General features: G+C 25.0%; 1 protein-coding gene across 1 annotated transcript in view; it reads left to right on the forward strand.

The window, feature by feature from the left end:
* LOC114129703 (uncharacterized) overlaps positions 1-18,255 on the forward strand; it is a 380,263-nt gene that overhangs the window by 276,891 nt on the left and 85,117 nt on the right. The gene's annotated exons all lie outside the window — the stretch shown is intronic.

Genomic DNA, 18,255 nt, shown 5'->3' on the forward strand with positions numbered 1-18,255 from the left:
ATACTACTTGAAGCGGTAATGGCGTAATTATTGAGAGGAGGTAGGAATACATCACCATTGTTTTTTGTCAAAATGCACTAACAAAAATTGAAAAAATATCTATACAAACATTATTTGAAAAGAACCATACATTTTTTTAATTTAATATATTAATTTATATATTTACCTAGGTATATAGTTTTTAAAGGTAACACTAAATATTTTTTTCTAGTGACCTCTAATTGAAATGCGGTTCAATGGTAAAGCTAGGGAAAACAAAAATACATATTTATTCTTTGACAATTTTCGATTTTTAGTTATGTCATTGTGCGCATCCGCAGATTACAGTTAAATACAGCTTGATTTTTTTTTTAAATATAACAGGATTGAAAAAATATCATGACACCTCGATATGTTAACTTACTATTATTATGTTGTTTTATGTTAAAACGTTTTAAATACTATGTACACTTGACAATGTTATCAGCGCATCGTAATTCTAAGTTAAACGCGATATTATAATCCATAATCGATATTTTTTCATAAAAACTTAGATAGTAGGGTTTTATATTATGATTTACAAATATGAAAATAAAAATTCACAAACTGGTTATATTCTTATTGATTATAGTATAAAAGCTATTCAAATTGGCATATTTCAAGAGCAGATCATTCTGACATCATTCAGGACAATGTGAATACTGAATATTGTGTCAAACTACATACCGTTCCAAAATAAATTCTTAGTTACCCTATAGGTGTAAAATATTATAAAACGAATAATAACAAAAAATAACAATGCACGTTTCCCAGCGCGATTCGCATACCTATTATATGCGACACCTCCCCCGCAAATCCGTTAATTAAAAATTACAGCCGACAAACAGCGTGTATTATTATAATTATAGTACTCACTTGGTGCAGACGACGACGGTCGGCAGACACGCGAATAGCGATATCATTATACGTAATAATATAATAATATCGTGTAACACCCCGACGACGTGTACAAACTAATTGCACATTTATTATATTCACCAGTTGTTTTTTCCCTTCTGTCCGACTACAATAATGTAACACCCTCTGGTTACGTGCGTTAAACACAATCACATACATCATTTTGCCCGCGTGCGGTGCATTATTCACAGGATACGTCTAGGACGGTTGGGCAGTTAATGGTTACGTAGAGGAGTGGTCCTACGTTTTTTAGTCGCAGTGTGCAAATTTACACATTTATAATACAAACACTGAAGGAGCTGCCAAAAGAAGAAATAAACATTATTTTACATATAATATCTTATTTTATAACAATCATATTACACAAGTATAGAATAATATAGTATAGCTACCTCCTAATTAATGCACAAAGTTTCACTATTATCATATTACCGATTAATATATTAATTATGATGATTAGGTTGCTTAGGTATATTTCGAATTTAGATAGCTAATATGATGATTGGCATTGCTTTTCAGAAACAAGTGTTTAATTAATACTTTTACCAAAGTTACATAAGTAAACTAAAAAATAAATATTTTACTAAGGTAATGCACATCGATTTGAAAATTAATTTTTTTTTTCAAAAAATATTGATTTAACTAATAACCACTTATTTAAAATTTAATTGATTATAATAGTTGTATAGATCTATTTTTTTTCTTAATGAAAATTAAAAATTAAGGAAATATGTAATTGATTAAACCTATAAAATAGAGTTAATTTTCTAAATAAGAAAAACCTTTTAGATTCTGAGAAAAGAAAGCAATAAGGTATATAATATTATTTTTTTGTTAGAAGACAATATTTTTCATAACATTTTGTGGTGAAACTTGATTACATTATACTCTCAAATTGAAAATATCTAGATGGAGTGTTAGAAACAAATAATCTTTTGTTTCTCGGTCAAAAAAATAAAAAATCTATTACATGGTTACTTATCGATTTTTTTGTAGTAATTTAGATATACAATGCATTTTTTTGTTTATAAATGTTTATAAGTCCAAATTCTCATGAGTTTTGAAAATTCAAATTAAGTAGATATAATCATTTTTTTCTTATATCTGAGAAAATGTTAATATATATGCTAGCCACGGTTAGGTTAAATTAAATATTTACCGGCCAAAAACATTACTTTTATAGAACTTTTTCAGTCGTTCTGAGCATAAAAAAAATCACTAATAACTTCCAAGATATACAACTATCGGATCACCCTCTATATCATATAATACACGTCATTATATAGGTGCACGTTGTATAGTATTTTTTTTTTTTTTACACCGATATAGCTATACTACGGCATAATAATATGTCTGTATAGTATATACATTAAACGTATTTATTACTATGTAGTGGCCATTAGTCACGCACATTAAAAACGATGAAAACATTCGTGACGAAAACGGTAGGACTTGAAATATTAATTTCGACAGTACTTACCAGGTGTAATACGATAATAAATTATTATATGCGTTTCATGTAAAAAATTAAAACAAATTTCTCTGGCGCGTAGATACTCTGCACGAAATTCTGACTACCCACACTAAATCGATGCGCGAGTTTTATGTACTGGAGATCAAATGGGCGAGCATTTAACGCGGGCAAATCGAAAAAGACTATGATGCGTTTTCGTCGTTTGCTAAGACAATTACAAAGGTTTTATTTCGTTTATATACGCGAGTTACTAACGGGTGAATGATTTTGAAACGGAATAAGATTTAGGATGTATTATTCAAGTAGCCTGGATATAAGTGGCCGGCTTTAAAATAAATAAAACTACGGTTAGGTTAGGTCTTCTAATTCGTTTAATCACTTAACGACCGACGTTTACCATGGTAGTGATGATTATCTCGTTAATTATCCGTTTACGGAAATCAATTAGTCCTCGTTTACAATAATAACATTAAACGCCCCCGACAAAATATTACCATTATTAGTAGTAGTATTTATTACTATACGTTTGGAAGTAAAGCCCGTTTCTTCCTTGGTAATTATCAACAAAAATAGTTTTGTAATCGCTATAAGAACGAGAACATTAACGCATTTAACGCGTTTTAAATCTCACTAAACTTAATCGTTTTTTGTCTGTTTTTCAATTCATTTTTTTGCCCGCAATCTGAAATTGTATCAATTACTGTTGATTAAATTAAAATATCATTAGTCAATCAATGTAATTGACATAATAATATTGCTAAGCATACCTAACTGTTGTAAATAATTATAAAATGAGTATAATATAAAATATATTTTAAACAGATATTAAATTAAAACTATATAGTAATTACAGTAATCAAAAACTCATAGTCATATTGTTAAATCTTAAAACGTTTTTAACATTATTTGTATCAAAATGTTTAAAATTGTATAGCAAAATAATATTATGTGCCAACGGTGTTTAAAAATTAAACGATAAAAGTATATAAAATACAATATAAATTGTTATATGTGTATAATCTCAAATAAAAAATACCTTAAAAATATTTTTTTTCTTACATACATTAGAAAAATACAATCTTTACGATTTATTTACAATTATCATAATGCGTGATTAAGTCCTTGCGCAGAGAATATTCATTTAAGACATAAAATACTTCATATGTAATTAAAGCTAAATAAGAACTTATCATTTTATATTTCAAACATTAGGTACACTATGTCAGTTACCAACTGCATTTACATAATTCATATGAATAGATGCAATGATATTATGATGTATAATATTATATTAATTTATGTACTTTAATTTATAATATTATGTTATATTATATAGATTAGTAACGATGATTACAGTGAAATATTTTCCGAACTAGAATATAGAGTAGTATTAGTGGCACGCACGTGATTCTTGAGATGAAAAAATTTTAAAAATAAAATAAAATTTGTAGTCAAACTTCCTACGCAGTCGGGAACGCTACGAGGTGAAGAACCATATGTCGTCTTTACAAGTCTATTTGCCAGCGTATATTTGTGGTTTTCTCGTTTTTGTATTTTATAGACTCTTGTCATAACGAGTGATTATTTATGAACATGTTATTTAATAAATGGTAGCTGCTTATTTTTAAACCTTAGTTGGGCCCAAGGGCCCAACCTAAATACGAGCAAATATTACAAACATTAGTTGACATATTTTATACATGTATTAAGAATATATTAAGTTAGGTTTCACATTAGTCTCAATAAAACATGTACTATATTTTTTTAATGAAGTAAAACATATATAGGTACTAAACAACTTCAAATTTGTATACAACACTATACAGTATGCAAATACATATAATTCTCACTAAACATAAATAAATTGTGTGTATCTATAGAATTTAAAGTTAAGACTATATTGTTAATGATAGTATATTAGACAAGTACCAATTATTTAATTTTAAAAAAATATTAAGATTTGGAAATATTTGTGAAAATATTCGTTAAGAGTAAGTACTGTGCGATCTAATTGTTACAATATTAATATAAAAATAATTTTAATTATTGACGAAAATAGTATTTAAACAGTTTTTTGATTTATGCAATAGTTATTGAATCGATAAAATTCCTGTATTCATTATTAATAACGCACTACATACACTTCAAGCAACAGTCGATTACGATATCGAATAATAATGGACCTTTTCAATTGCATATAACTGCTTACTTATCAATTATCTTTGATCGTGAATATCGTCGAGATTATATAGTTGTACATATATATCATTGACACCAGCTGGTGTAAATTAAATAGATTCCCCCAGTATAATATTTTATAATTAATATGCTGTCATAATATAAAATAATAAAATAAAAATTTTAAATAAATAAATATTGACCATGAGAATTAATTATAGGTAATACTGCCTAATGATTTTCCAATGTCTAACAACATAATCAATTTAACACTAATAATATAATATACATGGTATAAAATTATGGTACGTTTAAATAACGCTTATAAGTTTAGAGAAACTACTTATCCAATTGGCACCAAATCGTGTGCATATATTCGTTGAAACTCCAGGGAGTGTTTATAGCTTTGTTATTCAGTCCCTATAGATTGCTATAGGATGTCTCACTCATTCCGTTTTTTCTTATGAAAATCGAATAAATTTTTGTTTATAACCTTTCCATTTGTCACTGTCCGTATATTTGTAGCTCATAGAATCGAACAATGTTCAACTGATTTGATGAAACTTCAAGAAATATTTCATATTATTTATACTAAGTATTAAAAATCGATTGCCCATGGTCACATGAGTTCACAAAGCAAGGTGTGCCGATATCGTGTCTCATATGTTCGTTCTCGTCGTTATTTTTTTTTTTCAAAAGAAGTTAGGTTATACAACTATAGTCAATGATTAAAATTGATGAAATTAATATTCTAATAAATGTTTTATTGTTGTAAAAATTATTTGAAAAATCTGCATTTGAATTTGTAGTCTAAGTGAAGAAATGTGTCTATCAATAAATCATAGTTTATAACTGTTACAGTTTGTTGTTTTACAGTAGGAGAGTATTGTATTATACTGTTCATATGATAAATATATTTTTATAAACATTTAAAAAATGGTATAAGGTATAAATTGTTTATACAAGTGGGTCAAACTGTGTATATGAAATAATAACGTTAATTGATGTAAACACGAAAAAAAAATATTTTACATAAGCGTCATAAATTAGGTTAAGAGATATCGTTCAGGATCACTATATCGGACAAAATTTAAGAATATAAACATAACTCAATATAATTTTTTTCTGTCACAATGTTTATTATATAGTCTATAAGCATGAAGGAACTATTAATAATGTTTATACTGTATCAGAATCATTGAGTATAGCCAGTATGTAAGATGAAATGAAAATGAAAATTTTTACAATGTTCATTGTCCACTGTTTGAAAAAAATAATAAAATAAAACTCAAAAACTCAAAAACTCTCTACAAAACCAGAACATATTTTATGAATTGTACATGATATGATACAACTTGTTACATTTTCAATCTATAGATAAGTAACATAAAACTTTTGGACTACTTTATGGACTCGAAAAGTATCTTTTAATTGAAAAACTCATCGTTGTAAAATAAATACCTATCATTTATTCTCCCGAGAAATAAAAAATTGATATTATTTTCAAGTTGAGGATATGTTACCGTTTGTGTGCTACATAAATATAAAATTACGTAAGAAACTATGAGTATGTTTAAAAACTATCATTTGAAGAAGAGCAGTGTTTTTGATGAAAATAAAGTTCAACTTTAAGATATTTAATTTCTTGAAAATTGTAATATTTGTAAATTGTATGTTATATAAAAAATATATTTATATTCATAAACATGAATAACTGTAACTTTGCGTTAAAAATATTTAGTGAATTATGTATATTATAGAACATTTATTTTACAATAATATGATTGTTTTATTCATAATTAGTATTTTCCAAATCATCAATTAGATTTAATCACCAAAAATTAATTCCATATTAAACAGTATTTTTTGGAATTTATAAAATATCTTTAACTACATTCAGTAAACTGAAGTATACAATTACAATAAAAAAAAAAAAAACATATATGTATTAACAAATAAAAGATTAAGGACTTAACGAAAATAAATTCAAAAAATTTCAGTGGTCGCTTTTCTCTATTTTATGTAATAAATTCAACTTGTCATCGAATAGGTAACAAAATGATGGGAATATATTAAATTTAAATTTAATGATAATTTATTTTTTACAAAACACGGTTACGAGTGGAGGCGGTCTGTCAACTTATATTTCTAAGTGATATTTTATAGTATATTTACTACGACATTTACTCATATATTGTCATTTATTTACTAATTTATACCACACGTTGAAGTCATTTTTATGAAAAACAAAAAGCACAAACTGGAGAGCCTATATATATAATAATAATAATTATTTAGGCTATATAATATATTTTATAATAATAATAATTATATAGGCTCTCTATTACAAACTATATACCTGATTCGTTATAGTATTATTTCATAGAATATTACTAACGGTTGCAAACTTATAATTTAATACTGATAAACTGTCGAATGGTGTTAATAGTTTTGTAATATGGATTAAAATTTAACTACATTAAAAATTTAATTGTGTTGCTACTTTAAAAATAATAACATACATACGTCGTACCTAATGGATAAAAGTTTCAAGTTCTTATAAATCGTTAGTTTTCGTTTAAATATGTAATGTTTCAAAAAAATATATGAAATGTTCTATAAAAAAGTATCTATATTTAGTTTTTTTTAGGTTTATGTAGAAAGAACTCAAGAGAAAGCTTATACTACTGTCCTCTTGGATCTAAAATTATGTTTATAAATTTTAATTATTTTTCCCCTTAGACCATTTATTTTTGGAGGTGACCTTAACTTAAAACTCCATAGCTGCGGTAACCATTCTGCCAATATACTAGAAATAAATCACTCGAATCTAAAGTTTTAGCATGTAAATATACTCAATTATCTTATTACACACTCTTATATTGCTACTTTCTGGACATTTCACAGCAACATCCGTCCCGAAGTCTTTATTATTTGATTATGAAAAATATTTTCTTTGGCCACACATGTATACTCAAAAAGAAATTGAATCTGTGAATTACAAACAATAATTATTAATTAAAATTTATTTCTATTGACTATAAAGCCAAAAAGTAAACGGTTTAATAACATTTTACAGAAGCTTAATTTCTAATAAAATGTACCTAAATGATATAATTATTGAAAGGAAGTTTGAAATAAAACTTAACCTCAATTTTGTTACTCTTAATTAATTAATATTATCAAAAGAATAATTAAATTGTATAGGCATTATGTTTTAAGAAAATTTAACTGTATATAGCAACAATCTTAATTTAAATTAAAATAATTAATTTAACATATTAAAAATATTTTTTCAGTTCATGCTGTAGTTTAATATAATAATCTAGGTATTTAATATATCTGTACATATTTATTTTTCCTGCTAACAATAAAATATTTAAGTAAAAAATCATGCAGAAATCGTTAATAAAAAAAACAAAACATTTAATATAAAGCATTTGTGAGCATTTAAAATCTCTGAGGGTCAAAAACAAACAAAATATGTACACGCACAGATATATAAACACACACATACATCATAAAAAACCAATACTTTCATCACTTCGCTCAGAATATAAAATGTATAAATAAGCAATATATAATAAGAAAAATATAATATTTGTTCAACCCAAGAAATTAATTATTATACTCTAAACATCAATACATATTACATATAGTTCTCCGTCGTATCACTGTAACTACATTTCTTCGATGAAAGTACCTTGTGTAGTACTTACTTTAAGGGTGCCATAATATTATTTGATTCGATTAATTATCACAGGAATTTAAACAATATTATTGCTATTATTATTATATCTTTAGTTAAAGCTGAAACTAACACACACTTACACATGCATGATACATATACCTATTTATAGAAATACATTATACAGTTAACGTTTAGATATATTATAGCTTTGGACTTGATTTACAACCGATTGTTCATTAGTAGCTGAATTACGAGAAATTACTGTTTTTGATACTTGATAGGGTACATAGCTTATATATATATATATATATAAGTACACATCTGAGTGGTTGCCCAAGGCACGCAAGCAACAGTTAAATACAATCCCACATAATATAATATATATATATATATATACTACCATAAAACACACTTATCTTGTTGACTTATACGACGTTAAAAGTAATGTTTTATAGGTTTTACGGTTTCTATCCGACCGTATTGTACGTTCGGTTACATCCGTGTACTTGTATTATATATTTATATATAATAATCCGATATAGTGTTAATGGCAATTACTCGTATAATGGTCATTGGCCATGCCCGGACACATCGGCAACGACCGCGTGAGCACGTAACCAGAACAGTTTACGATGTACCAAATACGACCGTTTATATACCACTATTACCAATAGAATAATTGATGACATACACACTGTCGAAACATTGCGTGGGTGCGACGGAAAGTCGAGAGGAATTGTGGGTTAGGTTAGTCGAATTAATTTCTATGTCTATTTTGAAATGTTCACTTTTAAACGTAGGGAATTTGACAGTTTTATGTGTAACCACAACGTGCATTTGGGTTCAGTGGTTCATTGTAAGACGAAAACGAACGGTCAAGAAACTGTGATAAACAATTCAATAGATCCTATATGTTTGGATATATACTGGGCTGCAGAAGATTGAAACAATGTCAAAAAACACTTGTTAATTATTTTCAAATTTGAATTTCATGTTGCACCGTATTATGGTTCTCTTAGAGTTTTGTCTGTGCGAGAATACATGACGAATGTATTATATTATAATATTAAGTATATTCAACTAACTGTATGAGAAATTTCCATGTCTGCTATCATAATGAACTTATAATACAATATTGCTGTTTATAACTAAAATACGAAAACATAGTAATACAGTGTACTTTGAAAATGGTTTAATCAGTTCAAAAATCGCTAGGTAAGCTACAAATTTGAATTAAAGTCAGTAGATCCGAAATATTCAGTTTTATTTTGCATATTCTTGCATTACTATTGTCATTTTGTCATTTTTAGACATGTATTACATATTTCTCTATTTTACCATTTTTTTTTTTTTTAAATTGTATTGCATATAATACGATTTATAATACTTAATACATAATATTTTGCTTATTTGAATTAATATTAATTTATAGTTATATTTTTAGTCCATGTTATAGAACTCGTTTCCTTAAGTCATTATCTCTTCTGAGACCTACCGGGAGAAATAGTATTGTAGTAATGTGATATTAAGTGGGCTTACGTGAATTATAAATAAAAGACTTTTAATCGATTTTTTCTGCATATTTTTTATTTAATGTGGCATATTCCTACAAAATAAGAGCATAAATACATATTTTTTAGTGCATTAATGCATATTTCTGAGGTTTTAGAGCATATAAATCCTTACTTTTCTCACACATCAACAGTTAGGCCTTTTTTAATATTTTTTTTTTTAACCTATATATAATAATAATAATTGTAGGAAAACTATCTTATTTAAGTACACAATGCCACAAGATAGTAATAGTTTAATAAACAACATATTAAACAATAACACAGAATACAATATCATAATATATTCGTATTACACAATTATATATTACAATGGGATGTGTATAATGTGGTTAGTACAAAACGAGGTAGGTAATTAACACAGACATTCGACTAGGTTCCTTCAATTATATTATGTACATTGTACATATTTACCTAATACGTAATATTCCGACAATGGTGTTATAATAATTAAAGATATGACATCATAATCAAAAGCGAATGATTCACATAATTCTAAGAACAAATAAGGTAAGTAATATACGTTGTATGATCATAAAGTTTATTATTTTATTTGATTTTTGTCTGATTATTAAGCTTAGGTTTACGATATTGTAAACAAATAATATAAAAGCATATTATTCAATTCTTGTTGACATTCTAAAAAAAAAAAAATTATCTCATTTTACCATGTTTAGGTGATTAAAAGAGATTGTATGACTTTAAAAATAGTAATTCGACTTGTGTGTTGATTCAAACAAAATATAATGAACATTAAATGGTAATTGATATCGCGTAGAAACAAAATATATTATACTATACAATAAAGTTATATATCATTATATTATATAAGATGTATAACATAATATACGTTTTCAAATATTCAAAATGGCTCTGGTAGTAGATGTCTCCTGCTTCATCATGTTCCGAAATCAGTTAACACAACTATTTGCCAACCGTTTCAGAGTAAATCAATATTGTAAATGAGTTGTTAAACAACCTTTGAATACTATATGTTTATGTATAGTAGACATCGCAAATCATTGCTTAAAAATAATTTGGATAATACAGTTTTTATACCTAACCTAACCTAAGGTAATCATTCTATTGTAATTATTGACAAAATAAATTGTTATAACAGGATATTACGATATTAAAACAAAAATATATATTTAATTATAAATAATATAGGTACAATCCATGTTTTAATATTGTTTTATCTGGAAATCGAGTAAATTAAACAATATATTATGAATTCAGTCTATAGTATATTGCTTCTCTGTTTTTCTATCTTTGTAAAGTAATAGTTCAAGAAAGTTATATTTTCATAAATATCAGTTAGTAAAAAATGTACTGGCGGCTGACGTGAACAAACACTGAAATACATAGTATACACGCATATTTATACATAATATATAATATTATCTTGTTTTACCTACTGCAGTAAGCATAAACGCATGAAAACACAATATAGTTTGCTATAAATATAATATTATAGATGCTCAACGCCACTGTAGTTGCACGATATTATGTAATATTTAAAAATATTTATCAAAAGAAACACCCGGCATAATAAAACACCGAGTCAGTGCGACGGTGTAGGAAAAGGGTTTTGTTCCGCCAAAGGTTATTTCGGACGGGAAAAAAGCAGCAGTACAAACAAATGCGCATGTGGAAAAAAGAAAAGTAACAAAAGCTGATAGCATGTGTTGGTGAACCTCGAGGGATTTAAATGTTATTTTTTCTTCTTTTTTTTTACCAACGGGTTCTGTGACAATATACCGTTTATTCATTTAAATCACTGACCTAACTCGACTCTGCGAAGAATAAATATATATTCATATTTATATATAATGCATGTGTGTGTATAGACTTTTTATGTATTGTTCCACAGGTCCCTTTTTATTTATAGTCGATAAATTATAACACAATAGGAATTATTTTCATTTAAATATTCACAATAAAATTAATAGTTTATCATAGTCAACAGTTTCTATTCAATGTATTCATTATATTATTATCTTAAATTATCACTTGAGCTATTTGTACAGACTATATTCTTGAATTTAACATAAAATCGCTCACATAAAAAAAAAATTCAAATAATTTCTAAAAAAATAAAATAATATGTACCACTTAGGTGTTATAAGAAAGCACGTTTTGTATATATTTTTTCTATAAAAATATAACGAAAACCGGGGAAGTCACTCACCTGTATAGTATATTTTGAATCTACATCATCTTTGAGTTAGTAACTATAATTTATGGGTTACATTTGAATTAAATAATAAATCATTGCATAACACAGACAAAATATGATTCTGAACAAAATATGCTGTGTGTAAGTCTCTGTTGTATGAATGTTTTATAATTTATTTATATTACAATAAGTATTTTATTTTTTTATTAGTAAGATGATATATTGAAATATTTTTTGCATAAAATATTTGTATTATATTATATTAGTTATATTAATTTTGAAGTTTATAGCAACGTATCGTACCGTATATTGTTATTGGTTTGCTGTCTAATGATGTGAATGGGTTCATGGATATAAATAATTTGAAAATAATGGTGAATATATTTTTTGAAAATTAATTTCAAGAAATTTAAATTTCTATTTTTTTTTTAAATACCCTTCTAAGTTTAATAAAACTAATTCGAACTTAAAATATTTATATACATGTGCATATTTATTTAGGATTTTTTTTAATTGCTATGAGAGAAATTTTATTTTTAAGCGTTATGGCCATTAGTCACAGATTAAAGATGTCTTGTAAGTGTTTTGCCATTCAAATATTAAAATTAATCCCTTCGTAAATATTATACATTATACTCGTAATTCAAAGTAACATATTTTTTTTATAATAAATTAATTTCCTTCCTAATTTATGGTAAATGTGGTTTTTGTTTTTCATCTTATTTTTGATTATATATCATTGATATTTTCAAAACAAAATATTATTGTAAAATATTTTTTTTTGCCTATGAAAAACATTAAATTATTATAGTGAACACTGTTCATCACAATATATAAATCTCACTTTTACTTTAAACATTTTGAAGTTAATCTTCGATGCTATGCTTTATTCTTATTTGTATAAACAATTTATTGTAATTATCATTATTTATTAAATTTCCGATAAGCTCTACAATATTCAAATTAAAAGATCATTCTCTATAGCTATGAACTCTTATGAATCAAGGTAGATTTTTAAATGTATTAACAACTGAAATTAAACAAGATTTGTAAAATAAATTGTCTAATGAAACAAATCTTGAATTATTTTTGTTTTGGAACCAACTATTTATTTGTTTTGTCATAAGCCCCAATAATAGTGGTCATTAACTTTTATGTAGTATTTTACATTATTAGACAACTTGATAATAATAAAAAAGAAATTATAACTATTTTTATTGTATTAAACTATTTCTTTGTTTCGATATTTCCGAGAAACGAAACGTAATTTATCCTGGCTGCTAATCAGCTCCAATTGTTTCATAGAGGTTTTTTGACAAATAAAAGTATTTTTTATTTGAGTATCAATAGTAAAACATATTAAAATATTAAATAATTATAAGAAATGTGTTTAGAAAAAAATTATAAATATATCATGTCTTATATAAATTATTATAGCTATCTAAGAAATATTTTTTTCTATGTATTGTAACTTATGAGTAGATGTGAGCCTTCATATTGATTTGATCTAATTATTTATAAAATATTCTAATCAAAAATTGAAATTTCTACTTTTAAATCTAAATGTAATCAAATTTGATAAAATTCATAATATTTTCAACTACAAAAAATAATATTCGTCTTGATGAATTATGTGAACATTTTAACTCGAAGTAAAAGCATTTATAACAAATAATAAAATTGTCCACGTGTATATTATATATTTAATGCATAATAATGATTAAATTTTGCTTGTTCGTGAACCAGATGATATCCTTCTTAAGATCTTACTCCCGATAAAAAAAAAAATAGATCACTTAAATAATAGTTCAATAATAAGATTAATTAATAAATTAAATGTGTACCTACGATAAATTTAAAATTTACTATAATAAAACAACTGCCGTTATTGTCTTAAAATCATTTTTTTTTATATACAAAGCGGAAATTTATAAATTAAATGTATCATAAAATAATGAATTCATAGAACACAATTAAAAATCCACGAAAACAGAAATTTTTAGTATGTATACCTACGTGTTTTAGCTAAAAATAAAGATATTGAAATATCATCTGATAAAAATACAGAAGGATTTTTCTTCATAAACTATGATATAAAGGACGTAGGCTCCATATTATATTATATTCAACTTTATTGATGCTTGATATTGGATTAGTATACTTTTGATATTAAAGTATTAAACTCGCGTATTCACGTTGATGGTATTCGTGAAAGAAAAAAAAACTTATGAGAGAATGAGGTCATAAATTTTCGATTAAGTTGTACCCTCATTTCATCCCGTGTGAGTCAAGACCATATTATATATAAATTATATATTACATTACGGTCCAATTGGAGAAATGGCCACCTGACCAAGACTTGCCCGAGTTTTTCAAGTCACGTTGACAATATTGTACTCATATATAATGACAAGTACTGACAGTGTCATATGAAAAATAATATATAATATACTTAACATAATAACAATAAAATTATCAGACTTATATGTAAATACCACTTATTTATTTTGAAATGTAATGTTATTACGGTATTTGATTAATATTAAAATTAAAATTAAATACAATTTTAAGAGGATATTGAAATAATATATTTATATTAAGAAGATATTTAACATGTGTTACTATTATATTTTTATTTTGAGTTATATACAATTTTCGCGAAATTTTATACAATTGTTGTATCATTATTTCGAGTTTGTTGACAAAATTGTAGTGGTCATTACTCAGGCTGGTTAAGTTCCAACCTAACCTATTTAGCATAGATCTGAAAACAGCCTGTATACTTATCTGAAGGACAACTAATTTCGGATACATCATCAAACTAACAACTAACAAACTGTTCATTGACAAAATTTAAATTAATTGCTACTATAATAATGTTGTAGTTTACCTTTGGTTGGGCTGTGGCTAATTTAAATTCAAATAAAACATCATTGGATACCTTATTATGGTTTAATATTTACTTTTTACTATTAAACACGTGATCAATTTAAATACGATGACGATACCTACTCCTGATTGATAAATTAATTTAATGTAAAATACGAAATAGTGCTTTGTTATGCACATGGTATTTAATTTGGTGACTCTAATTAATTAGCATGGCAAGTCTTTTAAAATTATATATACTTATTAATGTATTAATGTTTTAAATTGTAAATAAATATTTATAGTTAACGCTGTCCAAATATTCAAATATTCAGTACATTGTATATTATTATGATTGATCTGCCATTAAACCGTAACATATAATATTATACCGTAATAATATGATAATATAGATTATAATTAACACAAAATCTCTTTTTTATTTTTACATAATTTTTAATTTTGTTTTATTAGACACTATGATACTTATTGCTTACCAGAGTGATTTATGACCGAATCATATTAGCAAACAGTCTTGATCTTTAAAGTGATTATTTAAAACATTATTTGATAAAATTATTAATCTTTATCCACTGATGTTGTGATTAATAAATTTTACTAATTACAATATGTTAACTTACTTTTCAATGGTAAATAAAATACATCATAATACATATACATATACATTTAAATGAAATTGCATAAGCCCGACAATGTAATATATAATATTAAATACACAAATTGGAGATACGTATTATCATGTACCATTATATTTATGGTATAGAAATTTACATACTTCTAGATTAGAACCAGACATGATTTTATTGAGCTGAAATTCTAAAAATCCGATTTTTTTAACATCGATGAAATCATAATTGAAAAATTAATTATTTTATTCATGGTCCGTTTTATTTATTTAAAATTATTATGGTGTATTCCCTGAAACATACACGATTGATCAAAAATACATAGGTCCACCACAGTACGATGCATTTGTTTTAATGAAAATAGCTATCGCGGGTTTATCCGACGTTCTCAGGGTTTAACGAAAATAAATTGGCCATTGGGAATCAAAATAATTCAAATCCTCTAGAATTATTTCGAATAACCAAAAGTATAACATTACGATTGTTTACGGCGAAAGCGTCGAAAATTTGAAAAGGGATTTTTTCGACATTCCTAAACAGTATACAGTATATATTTATAGTTTAAAGTTGTCAATGGTCGCTGAATATTAATATATATACATGAATATATTAAGGAAAGATAATTATATAGTACCCATCTTTCATTGGCGCACAACTCGTTACATAGAACGAACCGGAAGTGTAGCATTGGGTCTTCCGTATCTTTTTTATCCCCCTAAAAAGTAATTTTATTAATTTTTAGGAATTTTAAATGAATACTAAAACTTAAACCTACAATTTTACACAAATAATAGAGTAATTTAAGAGAAATTTAAATATGAGTCTATGGATTACTTTAAGTTATTTATTATCGTATCGTATAATACATTACACAACATTTATTTGGGAAAACAAATATTAGAAATTCAAATTTATATTATTTTTTAAAATGAAAATGGAAGTTGAATAAATATAGAAAAAATATAGAAAATTATATTTAAAAAAAAAAAATAAAAGGTTTTCAGAATGAAATTCTGAGAATTTTTTGTTATACAATAGATTTTTAATTTTCAAGAGCATCTGCCATATAACATAATCATTGGTTAATCAGAAGAAAAAAAATTGGTATTAACTTGTCTCATTTTCATTTTATTTTATTTTTTGTTTTATATGAATAAATTTAATAACATTAAAATCTCATTCCATGGTTCATATTTCAACATATTTAATTATCCAACGAAACCATCTTGTATATTTGATCTTGAATTAAATACAAACAAAAATATTACTTTGTTAAAGTAAGTATCTACAAAGTGTAGACTATTTTTGTATAGTTTTATTATTACTATAAAATTATAAACGAACTCAGCATATATTTATAAGCTTCACACAAAACAACTAAATAAATTGATACTATTAATATTATAACTTTTGAACAAATATAGTAATGAAAACTAAAAAACTAATAGATTTCGAATGATACAATGCCATTAAGTATGTCTTTATACTGAATGTTTGAAATTTGAACTCAATGATGAAATGCTATGATACGATTCTGATCAAAAGAGACAGGTGAATCAGCATCTTTTTTCATTCCTCGACATAATAAAATAGAATAATTAAAATACATGCATATAAAAGCTAAAATTAAAAAATTAAAGAACCTTATTGCATTTTTTTTCCGAATTTATAAAATAATGTAATTTTTTAATTTGTTTATTTATTCAAAACTTAAATAGTATTTGAATTGATTTTCAGGACTTGATCATTATTTTCATCCATACAAATACAAAATATGTTTGACTAAGCAAATAGTACAATATTAATGTGATTATAGTTTTCAAAAATCAAGATTTAATCAAGAAGAATATAATAGTATTTCTAAAATGTTATTTGAAGTATTTCTGTAATGTAAAAATACGGCACTTTAAATTTAAAAAAAAAAATTAAAACAAAAAAATATTTTTTAAATTAAACTTAATTATTATAAAAAACAATAAATTTATTGGTTCAAAAAAAAATATATATATATTTAAAATCATGAAAAATATATTATAAGTGTGAAAAAGAAAAGGAATATTTATAATAAATCAGTATTATTTTTTCATTGAGAATATGTTTAGTTGTAAAATAGTTTTTGGTTAATATAATATAAATTAAAAACACTTACTATTCCTAAATCTTAAATAAAAATATGTTTAATTTGATAATAATAAAATATTTAAATAGTTTAATTTTTAAGAGAAATAGTAAGTTTTTTTTTTACATGGACATCATTAGAAAATATTTGTAATATATATTTAAATATATAATTTATTATCATCATTTTAGTGTAAATGAACAATTAAATTCATATAAAAAAATTGTAATTCGAACATAAAACGAATGCAACAGACAAGTCTGACCTTTTTTAATTTTAAAATAATTAAATAATAGTTATGAGTTATGATTCTGGTATTTATTAGTACTTAACTTATAATTAATTATATAACATTTTTTTTTATCGTACGTTTTCTGAAAAATATAATTCTGACTGTAACAAATCGACATCAAATGGATTTTTTTTTACCAAAATGTAATTCGTATACACATGGCAGTTGACAGCTACATTTAATGAACAATCAAAATTCAGAGGTATCGACTATATAATTAGATTTTATTCCGAACTGCCAGGAACGGTCTACTGCCACAGTAGCTTGCAGTATACCTTTATCAGTGTCATTTTTTTTTTT

Source organism: Aphis gossypii, chromosome X (genome assembly GCF_020184175.1).
Source record: "Aphis gossypii isolate Hap1 chromosome X, ASM2018417v2, whole genome shotgun sequence".
Lineage (NCBI taxonomy): Eukaryota > Metazoa > Arthropoda > Insecta > Hemiptera > Aphididae > Aphis > Aphis gossypii.